The sequence below is a fragment of the Schistocerca serialis genome, chromosome 2 (assembly GCF_023864345.2).
Source record: "Schistocerca serialis cubense isolate TAMUIC-IGC-003099 chromosome 2, iqSchSeri2.2, whole genome shotgun sequence".
Taxonomy (NCBI): Eukaryota; Metazoa; Arthropoda; class Insecta; order Orthoptera; family Acrididae; genus Schistocerca; species Schistocerca serialis.
Window position 1 is genome coordinate 916,136,221 of NC_064639.1, and position 20,103 is coordinate 916,156,323.

Genomic DNA, 20,103 nt, shown 5'->3' on the forward strand with positions numbered 1-20,103 from the left:
CGTGTCTGCTCTTCTGTTGAATCACATTTTTGCTACGCTAGGTCGATGGCCATCCCCACTAACGCCGTCGTGGCTTGCATCGGATCTGTGGTAGTAATCGAAGACACGCTGACAGCTGCCAACCACCTACATCCCTTCGTGCTTGATGTCTTCCCCCACTGCGTCGTCATTTTTCGGCAGTATGATTGTAATTGTCTCGAAGCCAGAATCGTGTTACAGTGCTTTTAGGAACATTGTAATAAACTCACGTCGATGTCTAGGCGACCAAATTCGCCTTATGTGAATCCTGTGGAACCCATGTGGGTCGTTATCGGGCGCCTACACACCGTACGCAAATCAGCGATCCGGTATTTAAGCGAATTATATGATCTGTGCGTAGACATCTAATGCCACATGCCTCCACAACCTGCCAAGAAACTGTCCAACCTCTCATACGCAGAATCACTGATTTATTTTGTTACAAAGACGGACGAACAAGGTCTTAAGCAGATGGTCACAATGTTTTGGCTCGTCAGCGTAAGTCGTAGGGTCATTTATGCCGCACGTGCTACGACACTTCGCGGAACCCAAACTGATCTTCCTCCAGTCAGACTTTCACAAGTTATTGCAACCTTCTGTGTCTAAAAGTTGCTTTCACATATAAAAGCAAGCTGAGTCATGTACGGAAACAAATGTAATCAACTTTCCTTCCACACTTAAATTATTTTGTAAAAATATCATTACAGTTAGGTGTAACAATTTTATCAGCTGTTAATTTCTTCCTGTCTGAATGATGCTGCTGATACCGCAACTGTTGTTTAGTTAATGAAGAGCCGCTTCAGCTGCTTCTTTTAGCCGGTTTCGGTCTTTATATTACACTCATGCTCATAAATTAAGGATGATGCTGATACATGGTGAAACAACGCTCTGGTGGGCGATTTGCGGGTTTAAATCACCTCGGGGTATGACCATGCGGTGCATTTGACCTGCGGTCGTAGCACGGTGGCGCTGGCAGCAGTCCACATACGCAGAGGTGTGTTGGTGCATGTCAGAGTACGGTGCAGCGAGTAAGTGTGCAGACGTTTTCAGACGTGCTAATGGTGACTGTGTGTTGAAAATGGCTCAAAGAACACACATTGATGACGTTATGAGGGGTAGAATACTAGGGCGACTGGAGGCTGGTCAAACACAGCAGGTCGTAGCACGGGCCCTCCGTGTGCCATAAAATGTGATCTCAAGATTATGGCATCGATTCAATCAGACAGGAAACATGCCCAGGCGGTACAGTGCGGGACGTCCACAGTGTACAACACCACAAGAAGACCGATATCTCACCATCAGTACCCGCAGACGGCCACCGAGTACTGCAGGTAGCCTTGCTCGGGACCTTACTGCAGCCACTGGAACAGATGTCTCCAGACACACAGTCTACAGACGACTGAACAGACATAGTTTATTCGCCCGGAGACCTGCAAGGTGCATTACAATGACCCCTGGTCACAGGAGAGCACGTAAAGTCTGGTGTCAAGAACACAGTACATGGTCAGCGGAACAGTGGTCCCAGGTTATGTTCACGGACGAGTCTAGGTATAATCTGAACAGGGATTCTGGCTGGGTTTTCATCTGGCGTGATCCAGGTATCAGATACCAACCCCTTAATGTCCTTGAAAGGGACCTGTATGGAGGTTGTGGTTTGATGGTGTGGGGTGATATTAAGATTGGCGCACGTACACCCCTGCATGCCTTTGACAGAGGAAGCGTAACAGGTCAGGTGCATCGGGACGTCATTTTGCACTAGTATGTCCGCCTTTTCAGGGGTGCAGTGGGTCCCACCGACCTGCCATCGTGGAGGAGTACCTTGAAACACAAGATATCAGGCGAATGGAGTGGCCTGGCTGTGATCCAGACCTAAACCTTGTCGCGCACGTCTGGGATGCTCTCGGTCGCCGTATGGCCGCACGTCTTCAAACCCCTAGGACACTTCAGGAGCACTGACAGCCACTGGTGCAAGAATGGGAGGCTATACCCCAACAGCTGCTCGACCATCTGATTCAGAGTATGCCAACCCGTTGTGCGGCCTGTGCACGTGTGCATGATGATCATATCCCATATTGATGTCGGGGTACATGCGCAGGAAACAGTGGCGTTTGGTAGCACTTGTGTTTCGGGACGGGTTTTCTCAACTTATCACCAATACCGTGGACTTACAGATCTGTGTCGTGTGTGTTCCCTATGTGCCTATGCTATTAGCGCCAGTTTTGTGTAGTGCCACGTTGTGTGACACCACATTCTGCAACTATCCTTAATATATGAGCATGAGTATAGATCATTATTAAGTGTATCTGAAAGTTGTGGTGCAACGGCAAATGATGATTTGACGTTGCTCTGTACAACGTGACTTTCAGATACTTATGATAACGGCCTGATAAAAAAAAAAAAGGCCGAAACTGCTCTTTTGAACTGAATAAAGTTCTAAAAAAAAAAAAAAAAAAAAAAAAAAAAGGGGCAACTGGAGCAGCTTTGCATTAATTTTCTGCGATCATTGTACAAATGAGAGTGATCGCTTCGTCTCGGAGCACCCGTCGACTTGTCGAGATATTTCATGTTTTCGTGCAGCACTTGAACCGATAACTGTAGAGTCAGTGGAGTTCCGTGTATCAGTACTCACCTTCCGCTGTAACCGTGCAGAGTTGATTGGTCCCCGAGAGAGAATCAACTATTGCGACGGGATCTGTGACTAACCTGAAACATACAGAACAGTACGTTATTAGTATGGTAGGTGAGGTCGAGGAGATAAATATTGCTACCTAGAGCGGTGTATCTGATATTGAAACTGGCACAGAAAAAAAGGGGACAATAGAGGGAGAGACAAACATAAGGGGGACAGAGAGTGAGTGAGAGAGAGAGAGAGAGAGAGAGAGAGAGAGAGGGGGGGGGGGGGGGGATAACAGAGAACAGTCTAATAGCCTACTGGCGCTGTGGTTATTAGAGATGGAGGTCTGGTTTATAAAGGACGAAGAAGGGGAATGAAGTTTTAAAGGGATCATACCGACATTTGCCGAATATAATTTAGCGTAACGAAGGAAAATCTTAATCTTGACAGCTAAAGGGAGATTTAAGCCCAGTAACTCCAGAACACGAGCTAGGATGTCAATAATACGTCGCCTAACTGTGAGGACGGTAGGAGAGCTGGGTGCGTGTGGGCGAGGTTTACGTGAAAGACATTCCTCTTTGAAAGTAAAATGTGGTCGTCTATGGAATAAGACGTGAGCTATAAGAAGTAAATGTGTACAAAGGCGAGTGGAAATTGTGTCTGCTAGCATTGTCTATACCTGCTATTTTTGCCACCCGCCTGGGTGTGGGATAGTGTTTACACTTCGCCGGTGGCGTAGAAAGAAAATGGGACTGGGAAGCAGTCATTGTAACAAAAAACAGTCGGTGGGACTGGGTGGTCAGTGTTTGCGTTGTTGATAGTTCTTTCAGCTACTTCCAGACAAAAGCGGACGTGAGTTTGGTGTCCCAAATATTTATTCGATGATGCGTGACAGCTGGAACGTATTCTTGATTAAAATGACGTTTAGATCAGCAGTTAGTTTAAAATGACATGGGAACAGTTAAAAAAATACACAAGTGCGAAAATACGTTTAAATACAGTCTTGTAAGATTTACGATCAGTTTGGTTTTAGGGCATTTCTGACGTTGCGGTTAATAAGGGAAGCACGAGTCAAGAAAAATCAAGACACGTTCATAGGATTTTGTCGACCTGGAAAAAGCGTTCGACAATGTAAAATGGTGCAAGATGTTTGAAATTCTGAGAAAAATAGGGGTAAGCTAAAGGGAGAGACGGGTAATACACAATATGTACAAGAGCCGAGAGGGAATAATAAGAGTGGACGACCAAGAACGAAGTGCTCGGATTAAAAAGGGTGCAAAACGGGGATTTAGTCTTTCGCCCCTACTGTTCAATCTGCACATCGAAGAAGCAATGATGGAAATAAAAGAAAGGTTCAGGAGTGGAATTGAAATTCAATGATACGATTCGCTGATGTCATTGCTATCCTGAATGAAAGCGAAGAAGAATTATATGATCTGCTGAACGGAATGAACAGTCTAATGAGTACAGAGTATGGATTGAGAGTAAATCGAAGAAAGACGAAAGTAACGAGAAGTAGCAGAAATGGTAACAGCGAGAAACTGAACATTAGGATTGATGGTCACGAAGTGGATGAACTTAAGGAATTCTGCTACCGTGGCAGCAAAATAACCAGTGACGGGCGGAGCAAGGAGACGTCAAAAGCGGACTAGCAGTGGTAAAAAGGCCATTTCTGTCCATGAGAAGTCTACTAGTATCAAATATAGGCCTTAATTTGAGGAAGGAATTTGTGAGAATACGTTTAGAGTAAAGCATTGTATGGTAGTGAAGCATGGACTGTGGAAAAACAGGAACAGAACAGAACTGAAGCATTTGAGATGTGTTGCTACAGACGAATGTTGAAAATTAGGTGGACTGATAAGGTAAGGACTGAGGAGGTTCTGCACAGAATCGGAGAGGAAAGGAATATTTGGAAAAAACTGGCAAGGAGAAGGGACAGGACATCTTTTAACACATGAGGGAATGACTTCAGTGGTACTAGAGGGAGCTGTAGAGGGCAAAAACTGTAGAGGAAGACAGAGATTGGAATATATCCAGCAGATAACTGAGGACATAGGTTGCAAGTGCTACTCTGAGATGAAGGGATTGGCACAGGAGAGGAATTCGTCGCGGGCCGCATCAAACCAGTCAGGAGACTGATGGCTCAAAAAAGAGAAAAAGATTTAATACAGGCCTATGTAATGTGAGCTGGTGGTCTCTCTTGAATTCTCTGTCCAGATTGGACGAACTCAGACTGTAACAGTCCTCACACGGGATGTGTTTATCGCCATTAGGCATGCGAGGCGTGGTTTACATCGTACTTAACGAAAATGGACGCGCGTAAAATTGCTGCGGTATGTCTATTAAAACACACATTTCACCAACAGTCCATATACTGCCCATGTATTTCTTTCTGTAATATATGCAAATAATAACTGCAATATTGAAAGCCCATGTCTGGTCAGTAAAGATATTAGAATTTAAAACTTGCATTACAAATAGTGCAATGCAAAGTTACAATAGTCTTCCACATGAAGTAAAAATTCTTTCGCTATTCTCACTATTTAGTGAAACCGTAAGGTCATTGTTAACGGCCACTGATACTATTCAATAACAGAATTTTTGGAACATGTGAGATACAAGACTTTAAAAAAGAAAGTACAAAATATCCTATTGGAAGTTGTGCAAGGTGTATTGCGGATAAAGAAATAAATAAATAAAATGAAAAGTATCACTTATGTACTGCATAATTACTGTTAAAATTTTCTGTACTTCGTGTAGTATAAATATATTGTGTGTGTGTGTGTGTGTGTGTGTGTGTTTTCGATGAGTAAATGAATGCTGAATTACTTTTTAATCAGGCAATGACGTAGATAGCAATCTTGCAATAGGTTGATGCATATTCCATGGCATATTCAAACTCACTGCTGACATAGAGCGCTGTTACATGTATATGGCATCGAATATAACAAAACATACCTCAGAATCTTTAGGGTGCGGGAAAGTGAATAAAAAAAATATTAGAATATAGCACAACGTGAACGAAGTGCTATTGACTCCATATTTCTGTGCCTCTGTCCACTACACTATGTTAATATCGTCTTTTATCTTGCGTTACCTGAAGGCTTTAACAGCCCATATGTCATTAACTAACATTAACTACAATAAATAGTATTAAGAAAGACGTGCTTTTTTTTCTTTTTCTAATCTTCAGTGCGTCCTTGACTTGGTACAGTATATGTTCAGAACACGCAAGTTGTTATTTAAAAAAAAAAAGCATACGAAAATTCTTTAATCAGCAATATTGGGTTTTGCGTTATTTTATTACCACCAGTCTTTCCAATAGTGACCTGATCCTCTGTGTACTGCTGTTTTGAAAGAACATATGTTCGTAGGATGAAAGTTGTGATATGACACCCATCAATGTGGGCTTGAACTGAAACGGCTATTTCCATTATGGTGTTTTCCAGCTTCTAGTTGTTACGTAAAACTTTATCTTGTATCTCATTGGCCACGTTCCTGTCCAGGAAGCAAAAATCTTATTCAGTCTTTCACGTTGCGGAATGCTGTCGAACGTGAAATTCGACGTCGTGACGTCACAGAACTCGACCAGCGAGTAGCCCGCGGACGCTTTCTCGACCCGTCTCCGGGGTTGGTTTTAAGGGACAGCTCCGAAGAGGGAATTCCACGAAGTGACTCGGTACTGAGCACCCCGTTAGAAGCAGAGGAGCGCCAGTGTACGCGTAGACTTCCGAAGCTAGCGGGTGTTGCGCGTTTCTCCTTCGATATTGTGTATGTGTATATGTTTGTTATTCGATAGAAACCAATGAAAATCTGTGTGTTGTAGTCAGTGATGTAACTAGTGCGTTTTGGAAAATGGCTGAGAAAGGAAGTCCGGCCAGCATTCGAATGAATCCTCGAAATACATGTACGAGTTCTTCCCATCGCCTGCAAATGGATAACTACCATTGTATCTAATTTGTTGAAAAGACAAGTGAGCTTATGAATCCTTGCAAACTAAGTGATCATCTTTATAAATTCTTACATTTTTCCAGCTGTGATTTCGAAATAGTACGCACGTAACAGTTTGGTGGAATGATTTCCGCAACTAGTGCAGCGCTGCCAGCTATGTTCGTATCAGTAACGCTTGGTATCCACAGAAACAGCAAATGTTGAGAGATATTTACGCGAACTTCATCAACGACATTTAGCTGCCTTTTAATAAGCGCACTAAATTGTCCCATTTTCTGTAAAAATCGTTCGCGTTTACTGAAAATACAGACTTTAGAGAACAAATTACATCACGGACGGGTGAAACATTGGAAAGACTCGTAGTGTGAATTTGTAAACTTTCAGAATTCTGAATTTACCTTCTCATATTTTTCGACATTCATAGTGCTGTATTCGGGACCACTGACCTTTTTCCGTTATTTACGTTGTTTGTATTAATGTTTACAGAGGCTGATATGTCATTAAGGTAACAACCTGCAGAATTAGGCATCGGTGTTAGCGGGATGAGAAATTGAAAGCTGCTACCGCAGTACGTTCGTGGAAATGGCGACCCTGCTGATGAGTCTTTAATGTGGCCACAGAACGTCAGGCCGTAATGAATCGATTACTGCACCGCACCAAAGAGATGAGTGGCCATAACTTAGGCAAGAGTTATATTACGCCGGATTGAGGTAATCAGAGGAGTGAAGGTAGCGACGCAGCAGACTGTAGCTCAAACTGCTGCTGTAAAGGTTGAGCGTAAGATTGAGACAGCAGTGAATAGTTCTCACCAGTTGCCGTTGGCGTCATATTTACCCTGTTTATTAACTGCGACTTAAATGCCTTTGCAGGCAAATACTTGCAATTCGCGTATCCCAGTAGCTAACAACAGAGATTCGCCAGTTCGAACTGCTGGGACGTAATAAAAATGAATTTAAAATACGGAGACATGTATGTCTCACCACTTGTCAAGGTCATTTATTTCTGCAACTTTGTGTTTGTATGCAGTCGACGTATGAAGTTTAATCTAAATGTAGCAGAAGCACGTGTCGCAGAAGAAACAGCACAGTGTAACAGAGAATTATGCCCACCGGATTCACAATTGTGGTGTGGTTTGGCAAAAAAGCTAAACATTTGTATGATCCAGTGTGTTAATTCACGCAGTACTGCCAGTGTCACGTTTCCCAAAAAAGAAGTTGCTATTGTGTCATACGTCCTTCGCTTATTCGTCATAATATAGTTTTCCAGGGAAATGATTGAAGTACTCGTGAACACAGCTTGATTTGTTCACAAATGATATCTTGCGAATAGTACATGTATGTGAATAGATAGATTCTGTCTTCCGATAGCCGAAACTATGCCACATTCTTTCTCCAAGGAGGACCGATGTTAATGTTGAACGAGACATTCGAGTTTGCGTGTAACGATAGAAGGCTTGTCATAAGGATCAATCTACCGAAATGTCAAAAATGTTTGATCAGAAATTCTCTCAATGAAAGTTAAAAATGAGTGATTTTTTACTTGAAGTTGAAAAAGATCTTCAGGAAATAGACTTTATAAACAAAATCTTACAGGTTAGAGCTGCATTCAAAACTTTAATTGGGAATTATCAGTTAAAATTTAAACCAAATGTTACAGAATAGGGACAGAAGAACTTAAGAAAGGCCAGTGAGAAGAGAGGTGGAAGCGAGCACTTCAATGAAATAAATTCAGTCGAGCTCCATAGGTGGACGTAAACTTTTCTGAAAATACGAGGGGCGGTTGAAAAGTCCGTGCAAAGTCCGAGAGATGGCACTACCGGCGCATATAGAGGTCATGTTTAGTTAGTAGCATCTTTGGAAAGAACGCACACCAAATTTCAGCCATATTGGTTCATTTCTTTGTGTTTTGCATTCGTCTGAATCAAGGAAGTCGAGTGATTGTCAAAAATGGACGAAAAAGAATTTCGTGTGGTGATTAAACATTACTGTATGAAAGGCAAAACGCCTTAGGAGACTAAAGAGAAGCCTGATAAACGTTACGGTGACTCTGCACCTTCGTTTAGAACAGTTTATAAGTGATTTCAAAATTTTCAGGATGGCCATATGGGCACAAGTGATGCCGAACATTCTGGACACCCTGTGGAGGATACGACTCCAGAAATCATTGATAAAATCCATGATGTAGTGATGGATGGCAGAAGAGTTAAGGTGCGCGAGACTGCTAGTGCTGTGGGCATCTCGAATGAGCGGGTACATAATATTTTGCATAAATATTTGGACATGTGACGGCTATCCGCAAGATGGGTTCCGCGATTGACAAAAAACGGAATCGTGTGGAGTGCTGCAAGGATGGTTTGCAGCTGTTCAGGAGGAATCAGCAGGACTTTAAGTGTCGTTTCGTCACTGTGGATGAAACATGGATACATCACTATACTCCTGAGACCGAACAACAATCTAAACAATGGGTTACCAAGATAGAATCTGCACCAAAATAAGCGAAGACCATTCCTTCGTCCGGAAAGGTTATGGCGACTGTCTTTTGGGATTCACAATGGATAATACTCATTGACTATCTGGAAAAGGGTAAAACTATTACAGGTCCATATTATTCATCGTTATTGGACCGTTTGAAAACCGAGCTGCAAGAAAAACGCCTGCGATTGGACAGCAAAAAATTCCTTTTCCATCACGACAATGCACCAGCACACACCTCAGCAATTGTGGTTGCAAAATTAGTTGAAATAGGATTCCAACTCGTTTCCCATCCTCCCTTTCTCCAGACTTGGCTCCCTCGGACTACTATTTGTTCTCCAATTTAAAGAAATGGCTGGCGGGACAAAGATTTTATTCAAACGAGGAGGTAATTTGCAGCAGCTAATAGCTATTAGGCAGACTTGGGACATTTCCTGTTATTCGGAAGGGATCAGCAAACTGGAACAGCGTTGGACAAAGTGTATAAGTCTAAAAGGAGACTATGTCGAAAAATAGTTTTAATTTTGCACAGACTTTTCAAACGCCCCTCGTACGTGTCATATCTAAAAATACACGATGATTGTTGAATTTATTGCAACTGGGACGTATAGGTCCCACGTCAAAATACCGGTAGGGCACATACGTCTCACATCTTCCCGCGTTGGAGAGCAAATTGGCGGGAAATGTTTTTTGTGTTGTTTATTTTGAGTAAGACTTTCATTAAAGTCCAATATCTTTCACCCGGAAAAGAAACTGGTAGTGAAAGGGTTAAAGGTGTTCAGAAGTTCTTTGTTTGAGGCGCGTGACGAAATGTTCCGTGGAAGGAGAGGCGCCACCCAGGCGAAACGTCCACCGTCGCCCCATGTACGGCAGTGCCGCACGCCGCGGTTGCTGACACACCGAGACCGTATCTACGTCACGGTCCGGTAGCCACAGGGACGCTACTTCTGGGAGAGGCAAGCGCCGACATGAACTTACAGTGGTGCTCACCACGGCGGCTACAATCATGCAGCTCAGATCAAGAACTGTAACGGTTACGGCAACAGTCACAGTAGACGGCTAGTGACTGTATGCAGGGTCTCCGTCTCAAATTCCCCATTGTGTGGGATCCACCGACGGCGACTGTCCTCAATTTTCACCTCAGTTTTTATCATCTGGCTACTCCAGTAGGTCGCTGGTTTACGTCGTCATTTTGGTGTCATTTTCGTTTTTATTTTCGTTGGTGTACCTCTTGTACGCCTGGAAAGTAATCGTTAGTCGCAGGAACCAAGGGGAGTGCAAAGTCAGTCTCGGACTAGTTCCGTGTAATTCGCATCTGGGTCAGACTGTGTGCTCAGTCGTTGGTGGATCCTAGACGACGCGAAGAGCGCTCGTGATCGCGACGAGACGGCCGGAAACCGCGTCTGATTTCTTCTGGGCTCGCGGCTAAAACGTAGCTGTTTGGAGATCCGGCCGCCAACAGCAGTGGAGCGCGACCAACCGCGCGAGACAGCTTGCTCACGGTGAGAAAGCATCAGAGGCTCTCGGCAGTTACCTGGAGACCAAGCTGGTCCAGTGTTGATAGGGTGATGATGTTGGACGCTGGAGAGAAATCGACGTTCTAGCTCATCTCGAAGGTGTTCCTTCGGGTTCAGGTCGAGACTGTGGGCATGCCAGTTCATTTCAGGAGTGTTAACTGTCCAGAAACCGTTTCTCACAGATGCAGCTTTCATAACAGGATGCATTGTTATGCTGATACACACCATCATCGTCTCCCAACTGTTCCTCTCCTGTGTGCGGTTCGTAATGGTGTAAAACTGTTCATACCTTTCCCTATTTTGCGTTTTCATAAGCCCAATAAGGGTCCACACTCTAACCACGCAAAACACCTCCACCTCCTCCGTACTTCTCTGTTTATATTAGATGTTATGGCAGGTAACGTTCTTGAGGAATTCCTCGAACCCAACCTCTTCCAGCGCACTGCTTCACGGTATAGCATGATGCATCACTCGAAACCACTCGCTTCCAGTTATCCTTTGTCCAGTAGCGTCTCTCCATGTAACGCCTTAAGGAATGTGTGGCTCATGAGGAGCTGATGGAGCATTGTAGCTTACTCTTTATTACTCCATGCGGATAGTCATTGTTCCAGCTGGAATGATGGTCCAGTTTTTGAAGAACTAACATGTCTGTGATCGACTTGTTATTCAGATAACATCCGGTGAATAGTCGGCGTTCGAGGTCGCTGAGTAATTCTGACCGACCCATCCTACTGTTACTGCCACTCCACTGGCAACACAATACACCCTGCCTCCTTTTATCCTGGCAGCTCCATTTTTCATGAGATATAGTAATCAATATCACATTGCATAGTGGTTTCTCCATACTTTTGACCAGCTTGCGTACATCTCTTGTTGTTGTTGTTGTTAGGGTCTTCAGTCCTGTGACTGGTTTGATGCAGCTCTCCATGCTACTCTATCCTGTGCAAGCTTCTTCATCTCCCAGTACCTACTGCAACCTACATCCTTCTGAATCTGCTTAGTGTATTCATCTCTTGGTCTCCCTCTACGATTTTTACCCTCCATGCTGCCCTCCGGTACTAAATTTGTGATCCCTTGATGCCTCAGAACATGTCCTACCAACCGATCCCTTCTTCTAGTTAAGTTGTGCCACAAACTCCTCTTCTCCCCAATTCTATTCAATACCTCCTCATTAGTTATGTGATCTACCCATCTAATCTTCAGCATTCTTCTGTATCATCACATTTCGAAAGCTTCGATTCTCTTCTTGTCTAAACTATTTATCTTCCATGTTTCACTTCCATACACGGCTACACTCCGTACAAATACTTTCAGAAACGACTTCCTGACACATCTATACTCGATGTTAACAAATTTCTCTTCTTCAGAAACGCCTTCCTTGCCATTGCCAGTCTACATTTTATATCCTCCTTACTTCGACCATCATCAGTTATTTTGCTCCCCAAATAACAAAACTCCTTTACTACTTTAAGTGTCTCATTTCCTAATCTAATTCCCTCAGCATCACCCGACTTAATTCGACTACATTCCATTATCCTCGTTTTGCTTTTGTTGATGTTCATCTTATACCCTCCTTTCAAGACACTGTCCATTCCGTTCAACTGCTCTTCCAAGTCCTCTGCTGTCTCTGACAGAATTACAATGTCATCGGCGAACCTCAAAGTTTTTATTTCTTCTCCATGGATTTTAATACCTACTCCGAACTTTTCTTTTGTTTCCTTTAGTGCTTGCTCAATATACAGATTGAATAGCATCTTATTAACTCTCATAAAAGCAGCTGATGGAGACTTGCCGGCCGCGGTGGTCTCGCGGTTCTAGGCGCGCAGTCCGGAACCGTGCGACTGCTGCGGTCGCAGGTTCGAATCCTGCCTCGGGCATGGATGTGAGTGATGTCCTTAGGTTAGTTAGGTTTAAGTAGTTCTAAGTTCTAGGGGACTGATAACTACAGCAGTTGCGTCCCATAGTGCTCAGAGCCATTTTTTTGATGGAGACTCAAACCTCTGAAATGTGTACTCGAAGTAAAATAGTTTGCGACTGGGAATAGTAAACCTGTGATTAAAACAACTGTGGAGATCGCAATAACATTTGTTTATTATTGCCGGTTTCGGCTTATGTTAAAGCCATTCTCAGATTTTTTAGGCCCTTCAAGGGTAGGAACAGCAAAGTTACACACAAATACTACTATATATGGCGTCAAAAGAAAATAGAGAAATGCTGTAGCGTTTACCCCTATGGCTGGTGCTGCCGGCTCGTCGGTTCTACATGCGATACCACAATCGTGCACTGTGACTAATGGCTGTGGAGCCACGGGTTAAATAGTGTGTGACGGAATTCATAGTCGGCGCGGGAATTGCACACTAACCCGTGGCTCCACAGCCATTAGTCACAGTGAACGATCACGTGAAGAACCGAGGAGCCACCAGTACCAGCCATAGGGGTAAACGCTGCAGCATTGCTCTATTTTCTTTTGACGCCATATATAGTAGTATTTGTGTGTAACTTTGCTGTTCCTATCCTTGCAGGGCCTAAAAAATCTGACGATGGCTTTTACATAAGCCGAAACCGGTAATAATAAACAAACGTTATTCCGATATCGACCATTGTTTCAATCAAAGTTAGCACCAGATCGCTGCGCTCCATCGACAATGTTATCTAAATTTATGAACAGTAAGCCTGTATTTTCAAGTGGTATCAATAACACTCACGATAAAACCCAACCTAATATGTGATGGTATTCAGTATCATAGAACCACCTCTGGTCTGAACTACACTTTGCATTGCGCTGTCGATGACCTTAGCGCTTTGGATAATTTGAGAAGAAGAAAATAGCGACTGGTCGGACCGCACTACACGCCTACAGTCAGATACTGTTCAGTTTCTGTGTTGTTTGGCCCACTGTGATGCTGTGAGCCACAACCTTTTGCGAGGCACTCGACTCAAAAAAAAAAAAAAAAAAAAAAAAAAAAAAAAAAAAAAAATGATCGTGTGCTCCTCCATCAGTGTTTGCTGGGAAACTGGTTGACGTGGACCAGAATTCACTGACAGCTGCAATTCCAGTCAGGGTTGAAACCGGCTGTCGTTGACAAGACCTGAAACTCGTCCCCTGTCACAATCGGTTAGGATCATGTAACGACCGCTGCTGTTTCGCCTTGTTCAGTTGGCTGCAGTTGCTACACCGTTACTTGTAGACACGTTGTGTAGTCCTCATTGGTACAGCTACAGATCAGGCAGGTTCTGTCACGGTGTTCTGACGGACACCTCGAAACACAATAGGTCATTTCTGTCACGTCTCCAGGTGGGTCATTTCCGCCATTCTGTCACGTTTCTAGGTCTGTCTATCTTACGGCACTGATTCCATCCAACCGACTGGCACATTCTCATAACTTCACTTCGGCGTAGATCCAAATGACGACCTGGTTTTACGCCGCCTACAAAGTTGAGTAGCGATCAGCGTGCTCTTTCACGGGCTCGACTAATATTTTTCTTCACAATGAGCTTACGTTGCACTGAGCTTAAATGGATATTGAGATTGCAGAAGGTCGGCCGATAGTTGCCTTGCGCTGCACCTCCCATGCGTTTTGTGTTACAATTAATCGACCGCTGCTACAGACGGTGGGGTCAAAGAGGGTACGCACAGCTGAAGTGTTGTGCTAGTGCTGTCGCGACGTGCTGATCAGCGCTTCGACAGAAACATCATTAAGACTGCCCTGACGAAGAGAAATCAGAGATACCCAGAATCCTGGATTGTGTCCGTGTGTGTCCACTGGCTGGAAGTAAATATATGTTCCAACGAGTCTATTTGCTACGAGTTGGCAAGCATATCACCAATGGTCAACAGAGATGGTGTTTTTTTTTAGTCATCAGGCTTCTGACTACTGAGAAGCTGCTAGCCTGCGCCAATCTCTTTAAGTTCATAGTAGCATTTGCAGCCTCTGTCGCTCAATTACTTGCAGGATGTATTCAAATCTCTGTCGTCCCTTACAGATTTTACACCCGCCTCTCTCTCCTCTCCTCCTGTCCCCAGCCGCCGGCCGAAGTGGCCGTGCGGTTAAAGGCGCTGCAGTCTGGAACCGCAACACCGCTACGGTCGCAGGTTCGAATCCTGCCTCGGGCATGGATGTTTGTGATGTCCTTAGGTTAGTTAGGTTTAACTAGTTCTAAGTTCTAGGGGACTAATGACCTCAGCAGTCGAGTCCCATAGTGCTCAGAGCCATTTTTTTTGTGTCCCCAGCCCCCCCCCCCCCCTCCTTCATTTCCATCTAGTACCATGGAAGTTAATCACTGACGTCTTAACACAAGTCTTATCATCCTATCCCTTCTTGTTGCCAGTGTTTTCCATATATTGCTTTCTTCTTCAATTGTTTATAGGACCTCGTCATGCCTTATTTTAGCAGCCCGACAAGTTTTCAACGTTTATCTGTAACACGAACACCAGTTTTCCCCGCAGTCCATATTTCACTACCGAACGATGCTGTGTTCCACACACACATTCTCAGAAATTTGTTCCTCAAGAGCCTGTGTTTTACCAGTAGGTTTCTCTTGGACAAGAATACCCTCTGCCTATGCTAGTCCGCTGTTCATGTCTTTCTTGCTCATCTGACATGGCTTATTTTGCTTCGTAGGTAGCAGAATTCCTTAAGTCCGTCTACTCTGTGACCAACAACTTTGATGTTAACTTTCTTGTTATTCCATATCTGCTGCTTCTCATTACTTTTGTGTGTTTTTGGTTCAACCTCAATCCATATTCTGTACTCATTAGACTTTTCGTTCCATTAAAAAGATTTTGCAGTTCTTTTTCACCATCACTGTGGACAAAAATTTCATCGGCGAATCGTATCACTGATGCCGTTTCACTCTGAATTTCATTTCCACTCTTGAACCTTTCTTTTATTTCAATCATTGCTTCCTCATTGTACAGATTGAACAATAGGGGCGAAAGACTCCATCCCTGTCTTACACCTTTTTAAATCCGAGCACTTCGTTCTTGGTCGTCCACTCTTATTGTTGCCTCTTGGCTCTTGTATATATTGTATATTACCCGTCACTCCCTGTAGCTTACCCCTATTTTTCTCAGAATTTCGAACGCCTTGCACCATTTTACAGAGCCCAACGCTTTTTTCAGGCCGACAAATCCTGTGAACGTGACTTGATTTTTCTTTAGTGTTGTTTCCATTATCAACCGCAACGTCAGAATTGCCTCTCTGCTGTCTTTACCCTTCCTAAAGTCAAAGTGATCATCATCTAACATATCTTCAAATTCTTTTCCATTCTTCTGTATATTATTCTTGTAAGCATCTTGGATGCATGAGCTGTTAAGCGGATTGTACGATAGTTTTCGCACCTAGCTGGCCTTGCTGTCTCGGAACCGTTTGGGTGATATTTTCCCGACAGTCTGATGGATCATCGCCAGCTTCATACAGTTTACACACCAAATTGAATAGTCCTTTGATTGCCATTTCCCCCTTGATTTTAGACATTCCAATAGAATTTTATTTATTCCTTTCGTTGCAGGCATGGGTATGAGACGTAAATTGAAAAATTGGAAATTTGTGGTAGGTTCCTATGGGACTAAACTTCTGAGGTCATCGATCCCTAGGCTTACACACAACCTAATCTAACTTACGCTGAGGACAAAACACATACCCATGCCCGAGGGAGGACCCGAACCTCCGACGGGGGGAGCTGCGCGAACCGTCGCAAGGCGCCTAAGATCGCGTGGCTACCCCGAACGGCGACGCAAAATGGAGGTCGGTGATTTTACGGGTAACTCATATTCATCTTAAAAAAAGTGACGGTCTTGGTCGTGCTTCTAGAGTTACCGTGAGTGTGTATATTTGCCGAATAGGAATTTTTGAGAGAATTTCAGGGTGCTACTCTTGATGGAAGCAAGAATAAAAACATTCGCATGAAGACGTGTACGGAAATCCGTGTTTTCCATGATAGTTAACCGTACTACAGTCACTTGAAAAAAAAACAGTAAAGTCCAAATTCGAAAGCAGGGACGTCAAAGAAGTACACCACAATGAAAGCGCGCTTATTACGGACACTAACGTACAGACAGATAGAATTGCCTTGTGGACAAGTGCTAGTAAGGTTAAGTCCAAATTCGAAAGCAGGGACGTCAAAGAAGTACACCGCTTAACAATGAAAGCGCGCTTATTACGGACACTAACGTACAGACAGATAGAATTGTCTTGTGGACAAGTGCTAGTATTCATGCAAACAGTGACTATTCCAAAATATGCAAATATGATAAACAAGAAATTTCGATAACTTTTTAGAAATGATAAATACTGAATATGATTTGAACTGGCGACCAGCGTCGCTAACCGCTACTCCAGTCTGCATGCAGCACCCTACAGTGTTGTTAACCTTCTAAGATTCAGTGTTGGTGCAGATTAGCATTGTACTGCCAGGCGCAACGGCATAGTGGTATGGTCGTCAAATCAACAACTACGTGTGATGATATTGGAATGCAGTCGAGTGAATAAAAGTTTTTGGAGGCAGTAAATATGTACCGGTAACATTACTCAACAGAAATTCCGTCCCGGTTCATAAAGCATTTACAGTTATACTGAGGCAACTGTGCGATAGTGTGTTTTTTAATAAAAGAGTTCAGCGTTTAGCGCGACCGCTTCAGGGTATTACACGGAAGCTGAATGGACAGGTTCTCAAAGACCTGTGGTAAAACCCGATCATTAGTACGGAACAAAGAAAATAACCTTGTCGTTTTTCCTGCTTGGAAACCACCGCCTTACTACTACCTACAGTGTGTACAAGAATTATAGCGAACAGATTTCCCTCCACGGAAGAGGTGTTGCCGATATATGTTTTTGCAACAAATCGACAGCATTTCACTAAGGAACCACTTTAGTTAGAGACGTCATCATCATCCAGCACGACTGAGATACGAGATTTACAGAGGATCTATGGGTAGTGTTTTTCGTACCACTGATAAGGTATTCTCATGCAATTCAGGGTAAGTGCGTTTGGAAGGCGAATTTGTCCATAAGTTTACCTCTCTTAAATAAGGAAAGGGAGATTAAAAAGCAGAGCGGTGTTAAGTAATTGATAATGAAGTACTGAGCTGATTTTTGGAAACCTTTTATGTTACCGGCCAGGAGACTGACACAGGCGTCGTCCGCTGTTTCAGAGTCGTATAACGACATTAAGAAGTGTGCAGGGTTCAGTATCATGCTGAAATCGAGACCTGTGGAAATACGTGACTGACTCAACAAAGAACTGGCTGAGATCTTCCGACTCAAGCGGCCATGTACCTAAAGTAATTTGATATTGAAAATACATGTAACTGTCCGGTAAAGCTACTAAACGTAGTTCTCGCAATTATCATTCGGTATCTCAAAGGCTGCCCTAACTTTCTCGGATACGGTATAGTTGTCATGCCTTGCTGAGTCACGCAGACCTTAGATATCTCATATGGTTCAAAAATGGTTCAAATGGCTCTGAGCAGTATGGGACTTAACAGCTGAGGTCATCAGTCCCCTAGATCTTAGAACTACTTAAACCTAACTAACCTAAGGACATCACACACATCCATGCCCGAGGCAGGATTCGAACCCGCGACCGTAGCGGTCACGCGGTGCCAGACTGAAGCGCCTAGATCCGCACGGCCACACTGGCTGGCTATCTCATATGGTATCTCCCAACAAGAGTACATTCTCTATTCACGAACCGGCAACAGCACGTTCCTAGTGGTGATAACGGGGTCGGCTTGTTCGCGTTTACCTTCTACAAGATGTGAACGCGTCAAACAAGCCCGCCGTAAAATACATGTCTTTAGCGAGGATGTCACAAATTACCGAGATAGGGTAAATAATGCGTTTATGAATATTACTCCTTCAATTTTTCGAAGAGCAGTTTTTGTAGCGGTGAGTTGGAAGACGCCCAATCCGACTTACAAGTCACCCGAAGTGTTTGTATATAGGAGGCGTTCGTCATGTTTTGTGGATTCTCAGAGCAAAACCTATGATCTAAGGATTAGAACTACAGGGCGAACAAATAGAACATGTCACAGTAATAAGAATAAGCGTCCGTTGAACTGAAACGTGCCATTTTATATCTTTGAGTGGAGAATCTGCTGTTTTCTGGTTCTCATAAAGAAGAAGAAAACCTAGGCTATGGATGAGCCATTTTTCCGCAGTGTATTTTCTTCCATGAGGACTAGTCGCAGGTATGCAGGGGAATTCCGTTGTGAAATATGGAAGATAGGATAGAGGCACAGTCGCAAGTAAAACGATGAGGGCAGCTCGTGAGTCATGCCTGGATAGCTAAAAGGGTAAGAACATTGCATGCAAAAAGCAATGTTCCTCGTTCGAGGCTGTGCCCGTAACAGAGTTGTATTGTGCTAGGAAGTTTCAAAACAGCGCGTAGCTGAGTAGGCACAGTGTGTTCCAAAACGTTAGTTTTTTGAGGATTACCGAGACTCCAGTTGATCTTAGTGTGGTAGGTTTCTAGAATGCCTGATAAAAAGTGAAGTACTCAGAAGACATCATCGGATGTGATTGTAACTACGGACAAGTACACTCCGTCGGGGGTTATGTATTTGCATTTTTCCATGACAGGTAGAACGACGATCAGAGTGCGTTAGTGTTGTTTGTGTTTAGTGTTGTTACCAGGCCTGGTGGGTATATAAGGTTCGCGAACAGCCTCAGATGTTGAGTGATCGCTGTGAACGCCACGAAATTGTTGTGTACTCCTGTGAGACAGGTTACCAGCACCCGACAGAATTTGAAATGAACCGCATTAAGCAGGCTGTTCGCATCATGCAGTTTCTAGATCTGTGGGGCATTCACATGTTACAGACTCCACTGTGCTGGACTGCTTGGGACGTTAGGGCAGACATACTCGTCGAGGTTACGGTGTACCACCTCCGACCACCATAAGGGAGGGTCGCCATGTACTGTACCTACCAAGCACATCAGAACCTCTTCACAAGTGCGCCTGCCATCCGAGAACGAGTAATGGACTCCGTGCAATATGCTGTGTCATCACGCCGGTAGTCGGAGACCAGCACGAACCGGACTAGGGAAATACCGACCCGAGTTTAGGCGCCCATCAATATCACTACACAGCCGGCTGCGTTTGGAGTAATGCCGTGACCCGGAAGCATGGATTGCTGATAAATACCGTTGTTTTGTGTCCAGCAGTGAGACGCGATTCTGCACTACCCTGGATGACCACTGTCAGGAAATATGGTGGCGACGTAGGAAGAGGTCTCATTCTTCTAACGTTTTGGAGAAGTAGAGCGGCGATGCTCTTGGGCTCATGGTGCGGGAAACCATCGTGTGTGACTTGAAGGTCACGTTTGATAGTGACTGAGGCAGCTTTGACGTCACAGCTGTATGTCACGGACATTATGCGCCCCCCCCCCCCTCATGTGTCACCTTTCATATAAAAGACTCGTGTTACTTTTTTTTCAGCAGGACAATGCTCTCTCATACGTGTCTACGAACTGTCTGCGTGATGATGAGGTTCTCTCGTAGCCAGCAAGTTCCGAGGTCTGTCGCAGATA

General features: G+C 44.0%; 2 protein-coding genes across 2 annotated transcripts in view; one reads left to right on the forward strand and one right to left on the reverse strand.

The window, feature by feature from the left end:
* Positions 1 to 20,103, forward strand: part of LOC126458278 (rab3 GTPase-activating protein catalytic subunit) — a 474,850-nt gene that overhangs the window by 257,447 nt on the left and 197,300 nt on the right. The gene's annotated exons all lie outside the window — the stretch shown is intronic.
* LOC126458280 (leucine-rich repeat and fibronectin type III domain-containing protein 1) overlaps positions 1 to 20,103 on the reverse strand; it is a 307,017-nt gene that overhangs the window by 172,039 nt on the left and 114,875 nt on the right. The gene's annotated exons all lie outside the window — the stretch shown is intronic.